This window comes from Sebastes fasciatus, chromosome 10 (assembly GCF_043250625.1).
Source record: "Sebastes fasciatus isolate fSebFas1 chromosome 10, fSebFas1.pri, whole genome shotgun sequence".
In the NCBI taxonomy this organism is placed as follows: domain Eukaryota; kingdom Metazoa; phylum Chordata; class Actinopteri; order Perciformes; family Sebastidae; genus Sebastes; species Sebastes fasciatus.
The window spans coordinates 14,918,232-14,929,260 of NC_133804.1; the positions used below are offsets into that span (position 1 = coordinate 14,918,232).

General features: G+C 35.8%; 1 long non-coding RNA gene across 1 annotated transcript; it reads left to right on the forward strand.

Moving 5' to 3' along the window:
* The first annotated feature begins 9,929 nt into the window (after positions 1-9,929).
* On the forward strand, positions 9,930-10,796 carry LOC141775237 (uncharacterized). The gene is made up of 2 exons (XR_012595571.1): positions 9,930-10,245; positions 10,417-10,796. It is a non-coding gene; the product is annotated as an uncharacterized LOC141775237 (long non-coding RNA).
* Positions 10,797-11,029: the final 233 nt, after the last annotated feature.

Below are 11,029 nucleotides of genomic sequence, written 5' to 3' on the forward strand. Positions count from 1 at the left end.
TGGTTTCCACACTTTGCATGGGAACTTGTGAACTCCTCAAGATGAAGCTTTCTTAACTTAACTCCAGCTTGTTGAATGCCTTTACTAATTGTGTCTTTATCTTCACAGAAAGAGTTCTTCTGTTTGGCTGAGAAGTCTCTGGAAACTTCAACAGAAATAAATGCCAATCTGACAGAGACTGTAAAGGAACTCAAAAGACAGCTGCATCAGTACAACATCAGGGTAAAGAGGAATTCAATGTGATTGAACATGCTTTTTAGTCCATAACTAAAGTTCATAAATGAAATTTCAAATGGTTTACAGTGACTCTAAAATGCATCTGTTCTAACAATGAATATGCTTTTTAATGTCAAACATATGTTCAGATACATCTCTGTGTGCTTAAAACTAATATTGTCATAATTATTTAAATGCAGACAAACGTCAACTGTCCGGACACAACGGGGGAACATTGGATGAAACCTTTCCTGGCAGATATCAAAAAGTGTTCAGTTCATGAAATCGAGAAAGCACATCATGGATGAATTATTAGGAGTGATCTGTGATCTGTGATATGTCTTATTTATTTAAGTAACACACGTAAAATATAAGGTATTTCTATTTATTGTAAAACGGCATATTTATTTTCCTTCATATCCTATTTTTGTATTATTCATATTTATACATCAATAAATTATAATGGCACAGTGGTTTGTTGTTAAAGTCAATATTTTTCATTACTGTCTGCTTACAATGTTTTAAGTATCAGCCTCACTCTCAGTAGAACTGTCCAGTCAACCAGTAACAGCTGTTTCACATTGAAGAACAAGACTTTTGAACATGAGGCCACTTTTTAGACAACAATTACTTACTGGGTTTTACTGATTCAATTAAAAAGATAGAATACGTGGCATTAAAAACCTTATTTTTAAAAGCACCAATAAACAACTAGGAATATCGCAGAGAAAGAGCAACAATATTGTGAGATAAACGTGTAAAATAATTTAATAAATAAAATACCCAGGAGTTTGATGGATGTAAACATTTGACATACATTATGATACAAAATAAAAGTCAGTTTGCCTCCACTACAGAACATCATACAATTGAATTATCTCCACACAAAAAAACTCTTACTAATGCATTAAACTGAGGCGTACAGTATGTAAGGTGTATTTCAATATAACATAAAGGGTTCTGACTTTTGAAAATAAATTAAAAAAAGATAACTTGCTTAGATTAGCGAATGGCACTAACATAAGAGCTGGCCGGCATGCATGCCCATATGCTCCTATAAAATGCACTTTTAAGTCACATACTTGATACTATATACCCTCCTCTCCTAGTTCCCTCCACATTAGTGTTTATCCTTTTTTTTTCTCTCTCCACGTTAATGATTTATTGTATTCAATTGGAAGAAACACTAAGGCTGCAGCTTGTGCTCAGAGTAGAATCATTTGCTTTAATTTTGGTGAAAATACACCCTTAATTAGAATTCAATTATAATGTATTCACACCAGCAGGGCCGTTTTAACATAAATCAGTTTCTCACATAGCAGGAAATCAGTAACACAGAAGTTACAACTTATCCGGGGTGGTATTCATCGCAAAACACTTAGGGCAACTGTCATTGCTAATTTCAGACCGACGCAGTTGTCGTTTCCACGACCAGCGCACACGTTGTGAAAGTAGCACGTGTACTTGTGTACATCCGTGCGTCCATGGGCGTGTTGGTCTTAAAATGAGGTGTGGTCAGCAGCATGGTTGCCGCATTGCTAGCTTGAGGAAGCAGAAAGCCACTGAACAACAAAAGCCTGGTATATAAAGTCTGTCGCTGTATTTTCCTGCTATTTAAAGGGCGCATTGTTCAGATAATAAGATGCGCATACACAGGCTGGTTCACAACACGCGTACACTCTGCTTGTTACACACACAGGGACGCGGAGCAGCTCTCCTCCTCCTCGGTTAGATACAGGAAATACAGGACAGCACTCTGCCCTGACCCTGCTTGGAGAGATCACGGTGCACACACGCCTCTGTGGCGTCTCCTCTCATCATCCCTCTCTTCTGTGTGTAAGAGTGTGGATGTAGGCTACTTTAAAGTTATACATGTTTATCATATTTAGCTTAGTGCTCATTATCATATAATGAATTTAACCTGCACCGGTTAAATAGGTAATAGGTGCATTTGCTCATATGCAGTCACATGGAGTTGTTGATGGGACAGAGGATTGGGAGGCAGAGGGTCCACCCACCTAGGATGCCATACATCTGCTCACGCATTTTCACTTTGTGCACTTTGAGCAGATCGGTTTCCTCATCAGAAAAGCGCTCGCTTCTCCAATTTTGCTGTGCAGGAGCACCTGGCTTTTAATGGGAATGAGCGATGACGCTCAGATTGGTTTGATTACTTTTACGCCCAAAACACACCTACGATTAATTAAGAGACTAAATACAACCACTTAGCCCCTCGCGCCTTACTTTGCGTGCAGATTATGCGCCGTTTAACTAGGAGTTTCCCTGCACTATACTCATTTCTAACAGTCTCTTCTGCACTATATTCACTTTTTGAATAGTCCTGTATCACAGCTGTTACCCTGCACTATATTCAGTTTTAACAGTTTTCTTCATCTCCTTGTATTTTTATATCTGATATATTTTTTTGTACTTTGTACTTTGCACTACTAACTTTTTTACTGCCTTTTTACTAACATGTTTTGCACTATAGAACCGTGATGCTGGAAACTTGAATTTCCCTCGGGATCAATAAAATTACTATCTATCTATTTATAAGTTGTTTCAGCAATGTTGGGGTTGATACCATCTGTTACACAGATTTGGTGCTAAATTTAACCATTTTTTACCACTTAAGAATTGATCAAAAATGATTAAAAAAAAAATCACTCCAGAATACCACATTAAGACACCAAGACTTTGAGGAACACCATAGAAAAAGCCATGCTGTGATTTGGTATCAAAACTTTTGACATTTTGAGATTCCTGCAAGAATTTTTTTTTTTTTTTATACTAACTTTTTTACTGCCTTTTTACTAACATGTTTTGCACTATGGAACTGTGATGCTGGAAACTTGAATTTCCCTCATGATCAATAAAGTTGCTATCTATCTATCTATCTATCTATCTATCTATCTATCTATCTATCTATCTATATAGTTTCTTATTTTTGGGCTTTTATTGCTATAATCCTATTTATATGGTTCTTATTGTAACTTGTCCCTCCAACTGCCCCATGCCTTTAATATGTTTCCTTTGACTGAACTAATTATTGGTTGTCTGTTGTATGTATGGATGTATGAACTGGGAATGCTACAAATGAATTGCCCCCTTGGGGATAAATAAAGTTGTCTGAACTGAACTGAACATTTTCTATGTTTCTTAAAGCATAGTTGGGCAGTTAAAGTTTCTCAACATATTGTAGCAATATTAGATAGATAGATATTTTATATATATATATATATATTATATCATGTTTATTTTATTTTTGTTTATAGCTTATTTTGTATATTGTATACTGGTAGAATTTAAATGTTTTGTGTACCTCTTACACCTGGCAATAAACACGATTCTGATTCTGATTCTGATTCTGCTAGATAGATAGATAGATAGATAGATAGATAGATAGATAGATAGATAGATAGATAGATAAATAGATAAATAGATAGATAGATAGATAGATAGATAGATAGATAGATAGATAGATAGATAGATAGTAACTTTATTGATCCCTAGGGAAATTCAAGTTTCTTAAATAGTTTTTTAGATATAGATTCAAGATTCAAGCCCTTTATTGTCATTGTGTAGTACAACGAAATTAGATTGTGACAATCCCATAGGTGCTAAAAAAGATAATAAAATAAAAAAAGAGATAATACAATATAAAATATAAAAATACAATATGTATATCGATGAGATGACAGTCTTGCCAGATTATTGCAGAATGTATCGGTCAGATAATTATATAATTATTGCACAGAGTGATCAGCATATGTTTGATGTTTCATTTAATGCAATGTCTACACTGTAAGGCTGGGGCGATTCGTCAACGTAATCGATTACGTAAATACGTCGATTTACGTAACGTGCGTCGACGCATCGGATGACGTAATGAAAATGCGCTGCGCCCGGTCCGAGCATGGATGCTGATACAGAGACCCAACTATGTGGTGCTCTGTAAGTTGTGCAGGATGGAGATGGCGTACTACAGCAGTACAAGTGCAATGCACGAGCACCTGACAAGAAGGCATCCCAGAGCGCTGCATGAAGAAGACAGCAGCAACACACCGCCGTAAGTCCTGTTTACCTTTTCATCCCCCAGGCATGATCTATTAAGATTGTAAAAGCGCGGGTGTGTTTCTGTTAGCAGCAGTCATTTGAAGTTTGTTTTTAAAATGTTTCTTTATCACCACCATGTTAAAAGTATTTTATGGACCACTGTTATAGTAACGTAACGTAACGTAACGTTAACGTTACGTTACTCCACGCGTCATCTAATGTTGTTATTCGGCCTTTTATTTTTTCTGTTTACTTTAACGGCGATGTATAAGTGAGAAAATGGCTAAGTAACGTTACATATTGTTCTACAGTCTGTGACTGTTAGTCTGTAATTAGTTTCAATTATTTCTCTTTCTCCACACTGATGCAAAAGTACATTTGCTAGTGTTTATCTTGACTGCATATTATTACATTGATTAAATAAATCCATGTCTAAACCATCTTAAGTTTTAAGTTAAGTACTTAAATAAAAATACTGATGAGGATTATTATTATTATTATTAGCTTAATGTCATAACACAACAGTGCTGTGGAAATTAGACCTGTTTTAAAATGTGCCACTATTATCATTATTCTAATGGGCTTTCTGTGTCTCTTTTTCAGGATAAGACAAAGCAGAGTGGAGGACTTTTTCCACAAAAAGAACATTGCACTTTATTCCTTTTACATGAATTTACAATACAAGCTCTTGTTTTAATTTTATTTTGGAGAAATTGTATGTTGGACTGAAAACAGATTACCAGCAAAGACTGGGATATTTTTTGTTGTGAAATAATGCCATAATAATATTCTTGCTTTATGTATATGTTTATAAGAGAAGATATTTGAATAAAGTATTGAAATAATGAGTCAAGTTTTTGATATTTATTTATTAAAAAAATATTTCTAATAATTGATGAATTAGTCGTTAGATTAATCGACTAATCGAAAAAATAATCGTTAAAAAAATAATCGTTAGGTGCAGCCCTACTACACTGTTTCTAAAACTACCTCAAACATATTAACAGGTCTGAATACTTCTTCCACCACTGTTAAGCAGGATTTTACTGTTAGCTGGTTGAGGTTGAGCTACTTTTAACTACTTCTCCAACAGTAGTGTGATCCAGTGATTCCCAACTTCCATCTCCACAGGGTCACACAACACATTTGGCATGTCGTGAGATGATAAATGGGGTAAGAAAGAGGAAAAAACGAAGTTCTGCTGTACAAATTGTATTGAATCTTTGCTTTCTCTGTGAAATGTTGGCTCATGTGACCTCTTTATTGAAACCATCGGAGAAGTTTAGAGGGGGAAATGTCTCTTTTAGTGGAACCGCTAACAACATGAAACATGACAAGAGGACCCGACCAAACACGGATTTTTGGTGAAGAGGTCACAAGACAAAAAGGTTGGGAACCACATATTTTCTTTAGCAATGGATTATATTTCATAAGCTCATACGTTTTTATGAAACATTTGTATTCTGGAGTTTAACATTACAACTTTCTAAATACACAAAAGTGAAGGAACATGATTATTTGGAGCATCTCTACCTGTCCTGTGGTTCGGGTGCCTCTTTACATAAACTCCACTGGTGTGAATATTGTGATAAGTTACAAATATCACCTGAAGATGGGGCTCTTCTTCAGTGTATGTAAAATGTGGAGATGTGAATGTGTTAGAGATATGAACTCAAGTTCAGCTTAAACTTCCAGTAACTCATTAGTATTCAAACTGAGTTTCTGACTTGTTTAATGAATCAAAATTGCAATTTCAATTAAGTACTCCTCAACTTGGGTCAGTCCTTCATGCTGGTAGCCATCAGGCCCCACAACCAAGGCTGACCCCCATATGAGAATAATAGGACTTTAAGAACTCTAAACATGCACTATCTACAACCATGTTGGACTCTAACCACTGGCGCACATTACACTTACTTTACACTATACATCCTATATACCACTTTATAGACTGCACATATGTACATATTACATTTACTGTACACACTATGTTCACCCATTCACTCTAACTTTTATAGCTGTATTTATTTATTTATTTATTGTTTTTATATTTTTTGTATACCTGTACCTCTCCTGTGTTTCTCTGTTTGCTGATGTTGCTGCTTTGACACCTGAATTTCCCTCCGGGGATTAATAAAGGTTAATCTTATCTTATCTTATCTTATCTTAACTAGTCTGTTTTTTCACCTCTTTCTTCAATTATTTTAAGTAACATTATTTTTAGTCTTTTTTTGTTAAACTACTGTATTTCAATAATAATATAATTATTCTGTAATATAAGAATGAAAGTAAAAATGAAACTGAAGCTGACAGGAATTGTTTCTGTCAGTCAAAGTTTCCTCTTCCTAATGTGTGGGATATAGATTTCCTATGTGCCTACTCACTGCAGACATGTTGACGTAACAAGCACAGGTGCTTCTAATAATATTAATGACATTAATAATGTCTGCTTCCTGGCTCACTGTCACACACTTTAAAGAAACCGGGTCATCATTCATTTCATCAGTTCTACCTGTGATTTTCTGTTGAAACAAGTCAACTTGTCCAGTGTGAAAAAGGACAAGTGTTAAATTCAGCTGTGAAGACACAGCCATTATAGAAAAAAAATGACAGCATCTGTGTCTTTTTCCATCCTTACACATTAGGACAACCTTCATCAGATGTTAAGAGTAGGTCATGACCAGCAATTCGTGGTGAGAGCGTTACTGACAAGGAATTAGCAGGTAACGCTTAGTAATAACGCCCAGCACCGTGGAACATAGTAGTAAAAGTGATACAAATCATCCTTTGGTCCTTATTTGGTGTTTTCTTCCTGTGGTATCACTGAGTGTCAGCACGGTGACAACATATATAAGTAGCAACACAGAGTATGTGGGGTATTCAACTTTTCTGCTCAACCTGACAGTGCTCGCTCACAGTCTCTCTAAAAGACATGAAGAACATTCAAAGTCTGACACTGATGATGGCCGTGATGGTCTACGCAGCACCTGCACCACCAACAACAACAACAACAACAACTCCTAGTAAAGAAGACATGCTGAATCGCATACACGAAATAGCCGAGACCCTCCTGCATAACGAGGTAAGAAAACTACTAAACTACATGTGGTTGGTTTGTTTGTTTTATAATATACTGACTTATACATCTCATCTAGTTATTGAAGGAGCTGAATTTCAAAGTGCACGCAGTAACACCAGAGAACGGATCAACATGTACGGTATGTTGGAAACCTTTTCTAACTGTTGTGATTATTGTACACATGATATTTGTCTGACATATGTGGTTTCCACACTTTGCATGGGAACTTGTGAACTCCTCAAGATGAAGCTTTCTTAATTTAACTCCAGCTTGTTAAATGCCTTTACTAATTGTGTCTTTCTCTTCACAGAAAGAGTTCTTCTGTTTGGCTGAGAAGTCTCTGAAAACTTCAGAAAAAATTAAAAATGCCAATCTGACACAGACTGTAGACACACTCAAAAGACAGCTGATTCAGTACAACATCAAGGTAAAGAGGAATTCAATGTGATTGAACATGCTTTTTAGTCCATAACTAAAGTTCATAAATGAAATTTCAAATGGTTTACAGTGACTCTAAAATGCATCTGTTCTAACAATGAATATGCTTTTTAATGTCAAACATATGTTCAGATACATCTCTGTGTGCTTAAAACTAATATTGTCATAATTATTTAAATGCAGACGAACGTCCACTGTCACCTGAACACAACTTGGGGGCGACGTCCCATGAACAAATTCCTGGAAGATATCGCACACTGTTCAAGTAAAAAAATCAACCCAGCAAAACATGGATGAATTATTAGGAGTGATATGTGATCTGTGATATGTCTTATTTATTTAAGTAACACATGTAAAATATAAGTTATTTCTATTTATTGTAAAACGGCATATTTATTTTCCTTCATATCCTATTTTTGTATTATTCATATTTATACATCAATAAATTATAATGGCACAGTGGTTTGTTGTTAAAGTCAATATTTTTCATTACTGTCTGCTTACAATGTTTTAAGTATCAGCCTCACTCTCAGTAGAACTGTCCAGTCAACCAGTAACAGCTGTTTCACACTGAAGAACAAGACTTTTGAACATGAGGCCACTTTTTAGACAACAATTACTTACTGGGTTTTACTGATTCAATTAAAAAGATAGAATACGTGGCATTAAAAACCTTATTTTTAAAAGCACCAATAAACAACTAGGAATATCGCAGAGAAAGAGCAACAATATTGTGAGATAAACGTGTAAAATAATTTAATAAATAAAATATCCAGGAGTTTGATGGATGTAAACATTTGACATACATTATGATACAAAATAAAAGTCAGTTTGCCTCCACTACAGAACATCATACAATTGAATTATCTCCACACAAAAAACCTCTTACTAGTGCATTAAACTGAGGCGTACAGTATGTAAGGTGTATTTCAATATAACATAAAGGGTTCTGACTTTTGAAAATAAATTAAAAAAAGATAACTTGCTTAGATTAGCGAATGGCACTAACATAAGAGCTGGCCAGCATGCATGCCCATATGCTCCTATAAAATGCACTTTTAAGTCACATACTTGATACTATATACCCTCCTCTCCTAGTTCCCTCCACATTAGTGTTTATCCTTTTTTTTTCTCTCTCCACGTTAATGATTTATTGTATTCAATTGGAAGAAACACTAAGGCTGCAGCTTGTGCTCAGAGTAGAATCATTTGCTTTAATTTTGGTGAAAATACACCCTTAATTAGAATTCAATTATAATGTATTCACACCAGCAGGGCCGTTTTAACATAAATCAGTTTCTCACATAGCAGGAAATCAGTAACACAGAAGTTACAACTTATCCGGGGTGGTATTCATCGCAACACACTTAGGGCAACTGTCATTGCTAATTTCAGACCGACGCAGTTGTCGTTTCCACGACCAGCGCACGCGTTGTGAAAGTAGCACGTGTACTTGTGTACATCCGTGCGTCCATGTTGGTCTTAAAATGAGGTGGGGTCAGCAGCATGGTTGCCGCATTGCTAGCTTGAGGAAACAGAAAGCCACTGAACAACAAAAGCCTGGTATATAAAGTTTCCTCTTCCTAATGTGTGGGATATAGATTTCCTATGTGCCTACTCACCGCAGACATGTTGACGTAACAAGCACAGGTGCTTCTAATAATATTAATGACATTAATAATGTCTGCTTCCTGGCTCACTGTCACACACTTTAAAGAAACCGGGTCATCATTCATTTCATCAGTTCTACCTGTGATTTTCTGTTGAAACAAGTCAACTTGTCCAGTGTGAAAAAGGACAAGTGTTAAATTCAGCTGTGAAGACACAGCCATTATAGAAAAAAAATGACAGCATCTGTGTCTTTTTCCATCCTTACACATTAGGACAACCTTCATCAGATGTTAAGAGTAGGTCATGACCAGCAATTCGTGGTGAGAGCGTTACTGATAAGGAATTAGCAGGTAACGCTTAGTAATAACGCCCCGCACCGTGGAACATAGTAGTAAAAGTGATACAAATCATCCTTTGGTCCTTATTTGGTGTTTTCTTCCTGTGGTATCACTGAGTGTCAGCACGGTGACAACATATATAAGTAGCAACACAGAGTATGTGGGGTATTCAACTTTTCTGCTCAACCTGACAGTGCTCGCTCACAGTCTCTCTAAAAGACATGAAGAACATTCAAAGTCTGACACTGATGATGGCCGTGATGGTCTACGCAGCACCTGCACCACCAACAACAACAACAACAACAACTCCTAGTAAAGAAGACATGCTGAATCGCATACACGAAATAGCCGAGACCCTCCTGCATAACGAGGTAAGAAAACTACTAAACTACATGTGGTTGGTTTGTTTGTTTTATAATATACTGACTTATACATCTCATCTAGTCATTGAAGGAGCTGAATTTCACAGTGCCAGGAGTAACACCAGAGAACGGCCCAACATGTACGGTATGTTGGAAACCTTTTCTAACTGTTGTGATTATTGTACACATGATATTTGTCTGACATATGTGGTTTCCGCACTTTGCATGGGAACTTGTGAACTCCTCAAGATGAAGCTTTCTTAACTTAACTCCAGCTTGTTGAATGCCTTTACTAATTGTGTCTTTATCTTCACAGAAAGAGTTCTTCTGTTTGGCTGAGAAGTCTCTGGAAACTTCAACAGAAATAAAAAATGACAATCTGACAGACACTGTAGACACACTCAAAAGACAGCTGATTCAGTACAACATCAGGGTAAAGAGGAATTCAATGTGATTGAACATGCTTTTTAGTCCATAACTAAAGTTCATAAATGAAATTTCAAATGGTTTACAGTGACTCTAAAATGCATCTGTTCTAACAATGAATATGCTTTTTAATGTCAAACATATGTTCAGATACATCTCTGTGTGCTTAAAACTAATATTGTCATAATTATTTAAATGCAGAAAAAGGTCAACTGTCACCTGAACACAACTTGGGGGCGACGTCCCATGAACAAATTCCTGGAAGATATCGCACACTGTTCAAGTAAAAAAATCAACCCAGCAAAACATGGATGAATTATTAGGAGTGATATGTGATCTGTGATATGTCTTATTTATTTAAGTAACACATGTAAAATATAAGTTATTTCTATTTATTGTAAAACGGCATATTTATTTTCCTTCATATCCTATTTTTGTATTATTCATATTTATACATCAATAAATTATAATGGCACAGTGGTTTGTTGTTAAAGTCAATATTT